This window comes from Pelecanus crispus, chromosome 1 (assembly GCF_030463565.1).
Source record: "Pelecanus crispus isolate bPelCri1 chromosome 1, bPelCri1.pri, whole genome shotgun sequence".
Lineage (NCBI taxonomy): Eukaryota > Metazoa > Chordata > Aves > Pelecaniformes > Pelecanidae > Pelecanus > Pelecanus crispus.
This window is the reverse complement of record NC_134643.1, coordinates 26,340,686-26,354,670: the sequence shown is the minus strand read 5'-3', so window position 1 is coordinate 26,354,670 and position 13,985 is coordinate 26,340,686.

The following is a 13,985-nucleotide window of genomic DNA, read 5'->3' as shown; positions in this document are numbered from 1 at the left end:
ACAAGGGCATTGTGTGTATGCCCTCAATGTCTAATTTCTGCTTTGTGGGCTTAATAAAGCACATATGGTTCTAAAAGCTACAAGTGCAGAGTGTAAATATATCCATGCCTCTTAGAAAATGTATCTTTTTTTCCTGTTTTATTGATAAACTTTTCCAAAACAGCTTCATTAGAGGCAGATTCAGTTGAAGTGTAGAAGGTGAACTATAGGAATTACGCCATTCTCTCGTTCTTGCACTCAGTGGTTCTAAACTACTTATAAGAACTGATTTTTCAGAGGGGTTTTTTTTTTTTTCATTTTTATGATGAAATGCAAATATGGACTTTGGCAAGAATGGAATTGTTGGTATGTGCAAAGTTGCTTGTTCATTCACAAAAATCAACTGAAATATGACCATTCTTCTTGCAAAAGCGTGTAATTATTTGGTGGCTGTAGAATTTAATTCAACCATGACACTACAAAAGACACAATACTGATGGCCTCTCATTCTGTGTCACTTTGTCATACTGATCACTTTGAAGTGTAAACTAATATAAAGTACATGGCTAAATCCATCATTATACTCCTGCATAGACTGGCTTTCTTTAAATGAATGTAAGTATTTTAGGAGCTGCTTTGTGTGTTGAATTAATTGAGAAACAAACTGCGATTAATTTATTGGAGTAAGTAGGCCTTGCCAAATGTACTTGAAGGGGGGCATTATTATTATTTTTAAGTTTTTGATTTTTTGGGAAGTTCTTTCTTTGTGTAAGACATTATCTCAAGACTGTCTACAATAGTTTCTTACAGCTTTAGTGCCTAATTATTTCTCAGTATTCTTCTAAGTTTTGCAGATAGGAATCTGAACCCAGAGAAATGAAGGATGAAACCCACAACATGCTCTCTCTTGCACTGGAATTCCCAGGCCTGAGCTGGGAGCTCAGCTTTTGCACTACAAGGAAATGCGTGAAGAAAGTTATTGACAGGAACTGAGTGGGAGCCATCCTGGCAGCTCAGCGGAGCATGCCAGGAGAAGGCACTGTGCCTGAACCTAACACCACCCGGAAAGGAGCTGAATTCTTTTGCCAAGAGCTGTCAGCTGTGAACTCTCCCCAAGAGCTGGGCACCTTTGCCAGGCCAGGTCTGCCTTGCCAATGGAAATGTTACACAGATACCTTCCCTTGTCTCACATGCTCTGGTTTGGCCACTAGCCAAATGCTTAGAGCACTCTACGGGGAAGCTGAGGGCTGTTTTCAAAGTTGCAGTGCCGTTCAAAACATTGACTTAAAAGCATGTGTTTGTAGCATTAGCACTAGAAAACTGGGGTTTCTAAGGTGACCCCCTTTCGGCTTTTGACATTGGAAGAGACTATGTGTAAATGACTATTTATAACTGAAGGGTCTTATATCTGAGTCACCACTGAATGCCCTAACTGCTGTGATGGTAATGAAAAACTTTTTACAAGTTCCCACTGTCCTTTGTGGGGTCCATGATATGATCTAGACACCTCCTGGCTCCTGTAGATGAAAAGGGTAGGCTGATTCCTAATTTGAGAATGTTGCTTGGATATAAGCAGGAGTGAAGCTCCAGTGAGCTCAGCATGAGCCAACATCTAAACACAGAACTGGATTTTAAAAAACAGTGGTTAAAACCATTTTTTAACACCAAAGCGTTTTACTTTCAAAACCTTTCTGTTTGAAAGAACTTTTTATTTTGAGTTTCCTTCATGTGTATATAGAAGAGACTTCACTTTTAGCTAAAAATCTATATACGCCGCTTCACTTGGGGTCAAAGTATTCTTCGTATCATTTGAAATTATTGGGTTTTGTACATTTTAATTTACTGATCCTTTTAGAATGCTCTTCTTGGGAAATGAAGTTCCAGGCTGGGACAAAACAGTCAGCAAATCAATGATCCATCCATCTCTATTCACAGAGATACACACTTGATGACTGGCTGTATCCAGCAGCAGAACTCTAAGTACAAGCAGGAGGAGCAGAACAAGTAAGGACATGAATGAGATACTCTGCCAAAAATGCCTATCTGAGAGTTGATTTCTGTGATAGATTTGCCATCTGTCTGAAGGCACATTGAGAATTTTATCAGCACCATTTAAGTCTTTTCCTGCATCTACAACAGACCAGGTGAACTGCACTCCAGAAGTGCCTATTGTGCTCTGTAGAGAAAAAGGCGTGGACTCATGCTGTGACAGTATAAAGCCAGGTAAGATGAATCCCACCTGCACTGTACTGTGTTCCAGATAGGGAAGGCAGAATTGCTTAAAAAGAATAAAACGAAACTGGAATTCAGGTTTTACGAAACATGCTAATATGGAATTGGAGCTGTTTTCTGTAATAAATACCTCCTGGTTTGGGTGGACTGTGATTCCATCTGTCTGACAATCCCTAATTATAAGGTCTAATTCTTACCCAGCTGGAACGCTTTTTACTCGGCACTGCGGGGGGGAGTGCTGACTTCCATTACGGTAACAATAAACTCCCAGAGCACCTAGAGAGAGGTGGACTTCATAGATTTTATTCTTAGAATATCAAGGATAAATCTTGAATCCATTGAAGTCAATGAAAAACTCACACCAACTTCTGCTGGGCTAGGATTTCTCCCTAGGTCTCAAATGAACAGGGGAATTGGCATCCTGAAGAGATTTTTGCAGACTGTGTATCTACCTGTCAAACGGTGTTTCTTGTTTAATTCTGATTTTATACTGCAGAGATCAAGAAGTTCCAAGAAGCTTTCAGGCTTTCAGTCAGAATGAGGCTATTGAAAAACATGACCTTTTATTCAAAAGCCACTACCTGCAGTGGCTGTTGACTGCCACTGTGAATACTGACCTCACAGCAGAGTACTAGACATCATTGCACAGCACAGTGTTGTGTTCTCTACAGTCATGTAGAGAATATATTTACATTCCTATTGCCCAATAGGGGAAATTGCCATCTCTCAGGGCTTACAGCACCCCCAAAGAAAGACCTTCTACTTTTAGTAACACCTAAGACGTAGGGTGCATCTGTTCACATTTGTACACACAAGAATTCACAGTAGCATCATATATGTCCATGTTCACTGTAAAACTTGGTATTTTTGCATTTGCAGTGCATATTTAGACTGCTGCATCAAATTGAGATGCCCTTTTAAGTCATTCTCATAGTTCCTAAGACCCCAGGTAAGTATTTTAAAATTGCTGTGCAAATAAACCTGAAAGCAGAAAATTACAGCCTGTGATACCAAATTAGTGAATTGACTCATTAGAAGACAAGTACTAGGGTCATTGCAAGAAACCGCAGCAGCTCAGCTAAAATAATCTCTCTGAAATATACTTCCATAAGAATCTTCATTGAGTCTATTAATTAGACTTACCGATGCTCACGCTAGAAGGGCTTTCAAATCAATAACAATCTACCACTAAGTATGGATCCATAGTGTGAATAAAATCAAAACCGGGGCCTTCTTTTGAGAGAATCAGGGTTTAGTGCTTAAAGAGTCCATTAAGGCAATTATGCCATAGCTGCATTAAAAGTGCAACCTTGCTTCTGAGGCTCCTTCAGCAAATAATGCTTGCCCCTGCCTTAGCTCCTCCAACAGCGGTTTGTCTCTGTCAGAAAGTGCTGACCTTCTTCTGAAAAAAAAAGCAGCAAAACCCAACAGCTTTTTGCATTTATTTAGCACTTTCCATTTTTGTACCACTAATGTCTTTATCAATTTGGCAGTAGGAGAATGTGTGTTATTCACATTTTAAAGCTGGGAAAACCAAAACAAAAAGTGTCGTTCGGCCCACAATTCACATTCAGATCTGTGTCAGAACAGAAGTTCAGGACTTCTTGACTAATGTTCTTTGCAAGAGTTCTTTATGGCTCTTTAAAATCAGAGATTTAAAAACAATTTCAACAAAACCATGGAAATAGTAAAAAGTATGTAACGTGTATAGTGACAGGTTCTAGACCGACACAACTATCTCTGTAGCCATGTAGTAAAATAAAACTGAGCTGGCTAAAAAAAAACATAGCTATTTTTTTAATGAGGATACTTTTCATTCTCCAGTACAACTCAGCAGACTCAAACAACTGAAGGTGTGTGCAGGCAGGGGAACAAAGTGGGACAGGGATGGGAGGAGGGAAGGAAGATGTCTGCTTAAGCCACAATTGCCGATTAAAAAAAAAAAGCATATTAGACTATTGCCTCAATATGCTGGGGTTTGGCTTCCATTGAGAATTACAGGTTGGAGCAGGTCCTGAAGCACGGGGTGTAACCAAAATTTTAACCAAGAATAACAACCAGTTGTCCCAAACTAGGTCCCCGATGTGCTCCTGCATGTAATCAGGGTGACGGTATGCCCAAGGGCCAGTCTGCTTTCAAATGACGTGATTTCTGGGTGTCAGAATAAGGCAATTCTGGAACATCTTTGGAAAAGAGTAGTCAAAACATATATTTGAAAGCGTTTCTACTTTGACCCAATATGTGTGCGTACTGAAATGCAGAAATTACTCTTGAAATTTAGTTTTCTTTTTTTTTCAACAGTTCAGGTGTAAACTGGACTATGGTTAAATTAGAAGGGAAATTCTTACATCACCAGAAGGTATGGGTAAAAATCAGGACATGATCTAAGAAGTCTTTTGCGTTCCTAATTTCTATGGTACGCTGAAAAAAAACAAACAAGGATGCAAATGGATGAAAAGAGGCATCTCATGAATTATCATGCTTCCATTGTTTCCTTTTCTAGTAAGAAAAATACCAAAGTGCAGAAAAAGTTTGCCTATTTGATTATACATGTAAATAAAACCATTTCAATTGTCAGCCTGTGTGCAGTGAAGCTAGTATTGACCTCAGGGCTACACAAATAAAATGTGCAAATCGCTTTATACAATATGTCCCTGTATAATAAATGGTTCTTACAGGTTATGGTTTATCATGACAGCCCACCAAAATGTAAAGTTGTATCATATATAAATGACTGGGTTTATTTTAGCTAGTCTGTAATGTTACTGGAAAATGGAGATGAGGATCCAGTTGCCACCAGATTTCCCCATATTCTGATCACAATTCTTCTTTGAGACCAAAAGTAGTTAAAATTGAACCTACTGAGATTACCCATTACATGTAACTGAGATTACCTTCATCTCTTCAAGGGAAGGGGCCGCTTGGAGACTTCCCCTCACTTTTGGAGTTGCAGCTTCCCTGTAGCAGGGGAAGCCCAACTGCATTTTGGCCTATACAAGGAAATTTCTTTATGGCTGTCTATGGTTGTTTAAAGGCAAAATTTATTCTCTAAATGTAACATGCAGTTTACTCATGCAAAAGCGCACAGTGAGCACAGATGGGTTACAAATATCCACATCTAATTAATTTTTTTCACAAGTTTTACTAACCTCTGTGCAGTCCACCGCTTACATCTCTAGCAGGGAGACCAAACCTCTGGTGATGGTTCTCTTCTGGTCAAAATGTCACCTCCAGCATCTGAAACCTGACACTGTCTGCTGAAGAAGTAAATACCGAGTTATGTCCTTTTGATCATCAGCTCTGGCATTGTGAAGGAGGAATGAGAAAACAGACTTGCTATGCAGCATGTATGTTATTTGCCATTTCACAATTAATAGCTCTATTATTAGTGCTTCTTTAAGTGAGACCTTTACTGTCTTTCTTCCCTCTGAGGGCCCTAACAGCTCTGGTAACTGTATAGTCCAGTAGAATCAAACTATGAGGAAGAAGATCTGATAGGTGTAAAAGTAATAAAGGATCATCCTCATTCCTACCACTCCCTCCTGCTTATGAAAAGAACCAACTGAGTAAAGGAAGTGCAGAGTTTTAACATGTCTGTCGGAGGCAGAGTGTAATTGCAATAGTTTTACTAGAATCACCTTTGTGATAGAATTATGGAGAAAAAAAACTCCACTCTAGCCTTGTTATAACTACTTCACTCTTCTCCACCAGCTCAAAATCATTAAAGATTTTGAGCACTTTTCAGCATGAGCCACATGGGTTGGGCTAGATGATCTCTAAAGGTCCCTTCCAACCCAAAGCATTCTATGATTCTGTGAGTCGGTGAAAATACATTCATGTATGCTGTGGTAATTTCTATTCTGAGACAGAGTCAGAGGAGCTAGCTAGAACTTCTTTGAATCCACAAGATGAAACCAGGAATTCAGAAAGTCCTTCAGAAGAGTACAATACTGCTTGAAGCCTGCCTGCAAGTCCATCTTTGCACCTTTGGAAGATCAGACGTAGAAAGATGCAGGCATTTTGCCCACTGGCCAGTGTGTCCCCTGCCTACTACTCACCAACAAGCTTTGGTCTTTGTCCCAGCCCGGTGTGATGCCCTGTTTGCTCATCTCAATACAGCAGAATGATGACTTGAACCTTATTCAGATTTTTTAAGTCTAGCCTCTGTTTCTTCACATGTCTACACAGACTGCATCTCATAATTTGTCTTCTCTGTGTGCCCTCTTTCTCTGTCCAGAGAGATCCCCAGCTGTCTTTGCTGGTTTGGGCAATACTTCCTTTTCACTGAAACTCTTTTGTCTCAAGCCTGGTGTCCCCAGCCTACAAGAGCTGAAGTGCAAGTTTCATTTGAGATCGCACCCAGATACACACTCACACACATGCTCACACACTCTCTCTCAAGCTCACAGCTCAGAGAGCAGGCTTCGCTTTCCGATTAATAGCTCCTCCATTATTCCCTAAAGGCTCTTAGTATTTTTCCCTGGTGAGATCTTATCCCTGGCATTGTTTTGTTTCCTCCTTGCTCTGCCTTACAGTCTACTTTTATTTATCAGAATGGTATTTTCAAGCTGAGGTAGATATCGACATGATTTAATAAATAAATGGCACTAATCTCATCTTCTTTCTTCCCAGTGTGAGCTTCCCACCCCAAAATTTGTTAGCTGATGAAGCCTGGACTGAAATCTTTTTTCCCTTTGTTCTTCTCCAAAATATGAAGTGTTCTTACATGATCGTTAACTCTAAACTGTGGTACAATAGGGTAAGAGCGTGAATAGTCTTGTAAGTGGGACAAAGCCTGCTCTGCCTTCCCATCCATGTAGCTATGGAGATGCCTTTCACTCCACCATCTGGATGAGTGCAGTGCAGATGAAAAACAGCTGTCCACAGGGGGAATACAAGGGCCACGAACAGGACCTAGACTAAAAAAATCTAATGCCATGAAGATTTTCCCATCTTTTTAATCCCCCTATTTTGCTACTTGAATTTTATGGCCTGGTTTCTTTTCCCTTGCAGCTGATTGCACCTGCCCAGGAATCTGTCCAGGTGCCTGACACATAAAATGCTTCTTTTGTGCTACCCTTTAAAAAATAATTTGTACCCCATAAATACCTCATAAAATATCATACCATTAACCAAGGCACCATTAACTTTCTATGTGATTTCCAATACTTAGATTTTAAAACTGGTATGTTTAAAAACACTATAGGAAAATTTATAGACCCACCACATAAGCATATGTGAACACATTTATATGCACATACACACACCCATACAAACGCATGTATGCATACTCATACTCTGTGTCTTCATCTTCTTCAGGAAAGCATTTAAAATACATCCAGTGCACACATTTGGAGAATAAAAAATGTACTGAAAACTAGTGTGGCACATGAATTTTTCAGTAAGAGTGGAAGGATTAAAAGCTTCTTATTGTGTTTATGAAATCAAATCTTTGTGTCTCTGCTCTGTGCATCCCATATCATAAGATAATGAATAGATCCATAGCAACAAAAGTCTACCACTAAACCATTACCTTGACGATTCTATTTCAATTCTTGAACAGAAAGAACACAAAAACCAGAAATACCAGCCCTAAACTTGTGGTAATAGCAATGATTTAAATAGGCTGGTTCAGAGTATCTCTTTAATCAGAAAATTAAAATGTTTATCATTTTATCATTGAAAAGAAGAACATTAGAATGAATCAAATAAGGCTGCATTTGGGTTCACAAATTAAATATTATTTACACAATTATAAAGTCTTTGAGCCACCTCAGCAATTTTTAGTGATCAGGATATTGTTTTAACATGGATGTAGAATTCAAATTACTAATGGCTCTGATGCTAATCAGCAAAATACAAGGAAGGGTCCACCTATTAGGGAGATCAAGGTGGAGAACAGCAGCATGTATTAACTGACTTAGAAGAAAATGTTTTTGCTACTAAAACAGATTCTAAGAAATGATAAAAATCAAGACACAGGAGGCAACTCCATTTGTTAGTGGCCAATAACAAATGAAGAAAAGTTCTCATGTTATTCAAAGTGATTACAGAACCATTTTCTATCTCTCAAATATTAGAAACCAAACCACAATTCCAAAGAATTAAATAACAAACTCCCCATTCTTTTTAACAAGAGTACACTGTTCTTCTGATGTGAGGTCTTACAATTTACATATTAGTTTTCATATGCATAAAAAACAATAACGTGCTTTCCTCACAGCAATATCCCTGGAGACGTCAAGAGGTAAGACACTGAAAGCAAAGATATATAATAAATACATAGTTAAATATACTTCATATGAGATCCTTAAAGAATTTGGCCATGTCCTATGTGCTCTTTTTCCTAAAATACCCACGTATGTATTATAGTTAGTCTCTCCTCCACATACAACACTCGAAAATGCTTAAGTAAATTAGCATTTCAAGTACAGTCGTACTGTTCCCTTGAGATCCAAGGGGCCCGATTCTCAGCTATATTTATATCTTTTTAACCACTTTGCAATGTAGTGGGCTTCTAAAACCCTTCAAATGTATATAAACAGCCCCTCTGAGAATAACCTTTGTCTAAGGAGTTCCTTTTTCTGGTACAGTACTGGGATAAGGCTCCAGAGCTTCCCTCTTCCCAGAGCCCCATGCCAGGAGACAGAGCAAGAGGTGGTAGGCGGCACAGGAGCATGCCGGGAGCGTATTTGGTGTTTGGTGGTCTAGAACTATGTGCTGGTTTCCAGGCCTCGTGCAGAGTGCTTTATATGTTTACAGCATTCTTAATGATGGCTCAGACAAAAAAAGCAGGAGTCAAACTTTATGGTGACAAAAGCATCAGTGATACTTTATTCCCAAGTCGGACCCTTTCACTTTGTGCCTGAGAGGATGAAAACAAGGCAACAACACGCTAGAGTTTGTCATACCTTCCCAGCTATTTTCCAGAGCAGAGTATAATGTAGTATTTTGGTCTAAATCTGACTGAATATTGTAATGCTTCAGGAGAGTGCTTTGCCAGAGATGCCAAACCATGGAGAAAATTTTTTTAGAAACACATACATATGTGTGTGTGTATATATATATATATCAAATGTGTGCATGCATGTGTGTATATACAGAGAGACCATCTTCTGAATTTAATTAAAATAATACAATCTACCAATTTTGCTTTCCTAGAAGAAAATGCAGTAGTTGATCACTGTGAGAGCCTGAAAGAGTTAATGTATGCTGATGTCTCACACATTGTGGCTGTTGGTTGATGCCTCAAACATTGTGGTGAAACCAGTTAAGATCCACATGGTGACATCAAACTACAAGTGAGAAGTCGGTTGGCACAGAGCGCGGGGAGGCGTGTCGGAGGATGCGCGGTTCCCTACTTCTGATGTGCCTCACAACTCACCGTATATGGCCAGAGGTCATACAGAGTCCATTTGAGGAAGGGACTCACGACCACCCAAAGCACCCCTGTCATGGTTTAGCCCCAGCCAGCAACTCAGCACCACGCAGCCGCTCGCTCACTGCCCCTGCCCCGGTGGGATGGGGGAGAGAATCAGAGGAGTAAGAGTGAGAAACACTCCTGGGTTGAGATAAGAACAGTTTAATAATTGAAATAAAGTAAAATAGTAATGCTAATAGTAACAATATAATAAAGATAATAACAATAATAATATACAAAGCAAGTGATGCCCAATGCAATTGCTCACCACCCGCCGACCGATACCCAGACAGCTCCCGAGCAGCGATTGCTGCTCCCCGGCCAACCCCCCCCAGTTTATATACTGAGCATGGCATCATATGGTATGGAATAGCCCTTTGGCCAGTTTGGATCAACTCTTCTGGCTGTGCCCCCTCCCAGTTTCTTGTGCGCCTGGCAGAGCATTGGAAGCTGAAAAGTCCTTGACTAGCATAAGCAGTACTCAGCAACAACTAAAACATCAGCGTGTTATCAGCATTCTTCTCATACTAAATCCAAACCACAGCACTATGCCTGCTACTAGGAAGAAAATTAACTCTATCCCAGCCAAAACCAGGACAACCCCTCACGACCACTCCCCACAATGACACCTGAGCAGAAGATTGAGAACTTTCTGAAGCAAGAACCATGTAAGTCATTGAGGGGAAGGACTTGACGCAATTGAGAGGCGGAGACTGGCTTATAAAAGACAGGACTCTGAGATAGCCAGGTGTGCGCCCACCACTAGAGGATCTATCATCGTCATCGCGGGATCCAAGGGTGGTGATCTCTCTCTCCTCCCCCCCCCCCCGCATCTTTCCTCCTTTTCCTTCCTTCTTATAAGCATTTCAGTTAGAACCCGCGTTGCCTACTGCTACGCTTTCCTAGTTCAGGTTGCCTACCATTACACTTGCCAAGTTCAGGTTGTTTCTGTCATCAATAAAGCATTTAATTGATCGTTTGGTGTTGTTTCACCTTAATTTAGCCCAAGGGAATCACAGAACTGCCACGATCCTCCCTGGACAGCCCAGTTTGGATCATGACATTAAATTGGTGTCACGGACAGGATTCCCTTGCTGGTGCTAAAACGATCATTGGGACCACACCTTTACTGTGGCCCCTCTCCAAGAGGAGTCATACACCAGGGGGGACAGTCCTCAGAGGACTAGTAAGGAATCTGAGCCCTATAATTGTATACTCATTATGGCCTCCCTGGAAGGTCCGGCTGTAGATTGTACCCCTCTCCTGGAGAGATTAGAGGGCTATAATGCCTGATATTCACCCCCTGGTATGACTTGGGCCCATAGTAATTGGCACGATCCACAAGCTGTAGCAGACAGAATCTCCACCTTGGCTAAGGAACAGAGATTGAGGTTTGGAAAGGGGAAAGCATTAGCATGTGTGGTTTTAGGAGCTGCCCCAGTGGCAGCACAGAATGATAAGCATTCAACAAAGGTCTTACGGGAACAGTTAGAAAATGGAACTAGAAACCTCTCCAATCTGCTCACTGCTGAGCGGACGACTATCCAAAGATTACATGCTGCTTTAGCGGAGGCTTTGGAGCAGGAAAGAATACTAAGGGAGCAATTAGATGAAACCTGTTCCCAAACTGGAGTAGAAGGATGCAGACTCTGACAGGGGAAGAGTCAGAATTGCTATACCCTCTTAAAGACCTAGAGATGTGTTCCTCTGGAAGGGAGGAAGCCAAAATGCAATCTCTGATTAAGACTGAGACTATAAATGGTGGTCAAGGAGGAGCTCAACAAGTTACCACCTGTACCGTCCCCTATTCCCCTACTGATTTGACTAAAATTCAGCAAAAATATTCTCAGGGACCATGAGAAACAGAAACTGAATACGTATGGAGAGTACCTCTTAGTGGGGGTGACTGTACCTTGCTGAGTGAGGATGAGGCAAGAGGGTATTGGAGACCGGAGGTTTTTATAACCACAAAAGATAATAAGGAACGCTGGTCTCTGACCCAAAGAGTAGCATATTGGGCAGGTGGATTAGATCCTATGGAAAGGGGAGAGCCCTTCTCAATTAAGATGCCTATGGTGGGTCACATTTTAGAGAGTGGGATAGTGGGAGCATGGGGAAAATCTGCCAATTTGGCTTGGGAATTGATTCAAAGGTTCATGCGCATCTGGAATCTTACTAACCAAGGAGTCTGTGTCCCAATTCCCAAATCTTCAGGGAGAAGGTATGGGCTTTTCTATAATTAATCTCAACCTCTCTAAGTTGTTGGAAAGTAGAAGTTGTACACAATCATTAATAACTGTACAGCCAAGTGTGCATGGGGCAGAGTGAAAGCTTCATTTGAAAAACAGCCTGATAATGCTTTTAATGTTAATGGAGCCTGGAGAGTGAATCAGGATGCATTTTATCAGATCCCCTCAGCAAATTGGACTGATTTTTGGAACAAAACATGTGATAGATGGAATACAAGTGATCCGGTAACTCCCATGGAGGGAGTTCTGTTTGGATCACCAGTATCTCCTTGTCCTGAAGATTTGATGAACATACGTAACGCATCAGGTGAATGGTGGAGCCAAACTCACTGTGTAAATCCCCACAGGATATCATGTACCCAAATCCCCTATTGGCTTCCACCTCCTGAAACAGAACCTTTTGAGCATCCCTATACAGTTAAGTGGTCTCCAACATGGTGTATACAGATTCCCAATTGCCCAGACCAAGAATATGGTAAAATTAATAGAACCAGATATGAGTGGGCCTGCTTTATCAAACATATGTTGTATGGAGACACCAATCCTGATCTTCCCATTGACAAGAAATACGTTGAAACCCCCTCCCCAGAATACTTCCAATTAATGAACTGTACTGCAATCCTAAATTGTACCATGGGTGCAGGAGATCCCGTTGAGACATGGTACATCCCTGAACTCTGAACCTTTATATGGGATATGTGTACTTGCTGGGGATACCCCTCTCAGGGCTTCCGAAATTTAGACAATAGGTGTGATGGAACCTGGAAAACTCAAAGAACTGCGATTAGGTGCGATATTCCCACAAGCCATGGTCCAGTACACTGAAGGTGTGGGATAGGGATCTACAGGCTACCTGGGTACCCAGAGACAATGCTTACCAATGCAATACAGCAGGGTACCCTGCCCCACAAGGGATGTTATGGGGATGTTCGAATGGAAAAATATATTGCTATCTTAATGTAAGATAACATGCCAGATTACAATGTGGGATAGAAATTCCTACAACGTGTCCTTCCAGAGTATTTAATTTCTCAGTGCCTCATCAAAACAGAAGGTGCCAAGGAAGTGATGGACCCAAGGCACAAGCCCAGTGGGTGGTGCATGGAGTCTGAATACCTGATTATTATACCGGGGGCATGACAACATCTCTGATGCTAGAAAATATATTTAACCCATATGTGACCCTCAAAAGACATCAATTTGTCTTAGAAAATTTAACCTGGCAAGTATACGTCCTAAGCAATTGGACGGAATATGCTTTTGGGGAAAAGAATTTACAGATTCAACAGGTATCTAAAATGACTTTGCAAAACAGACGAGCTTTGGATATGTTATTGCTAAAAGAGCAGGGTGTGTGTGTAATGTTAAATCTCACTGATGAAGAATGCTGTCTCACCATACACAATGCAACAACTACCCTAGAAGAAGCAAGAAAGATGAGAGAAGTGTCAGAGCAGACCAGAGAACTTTTCCAGGCAATGCAGCCAAAGGATTGGTTTAACGGCTGGAGACCTGGATCTTGGTTCACCTCTCTCCTAAATTCATTGGGACTTAAAAGTTGAGTCAAGTGGCTTTTAAATATTGTTATAATGTTGGGCTGTGGGTTCTTGGTTTTGATGATCGGCCTTGCAGTTGTTTAAAATGTATGATTTTGCGGCTTCTCTATCGTCTCTCTCTCCTATCCATTGTGTGAGAATCACCACCCTGGACAAGATTAGACAGACAATGTTTGAGCCACAGGGTGGTGCGAGAGACTGAAAGAGTTAATGTATGCTGATGTCTCACACATTGTGGCTGTTGGTTGATGCCTCAAACATTGTGGTGAAACCAGTTAAGATCCGCATGGTGACATCAAACTACAAGTGAGAAGTCGGTTGGCACAGAGTGCGGGGAGGCATGTCGGAGGATGCGCAGTTCCCTATTTCTGATGTGCCTCACAACTCACCGTATATGGCCAGAGGTCATAGAGACTTCATTTGAGGAAGGGACTCACGACCACCCAAAGCACCCCTCACGACCACTCCCCACAATGACACCTGAGCAGAAGATTGAGAACTTTCTGAAGCAAGAACCATGTAAGTCATTGAGGGGAAGGACTTGATGCA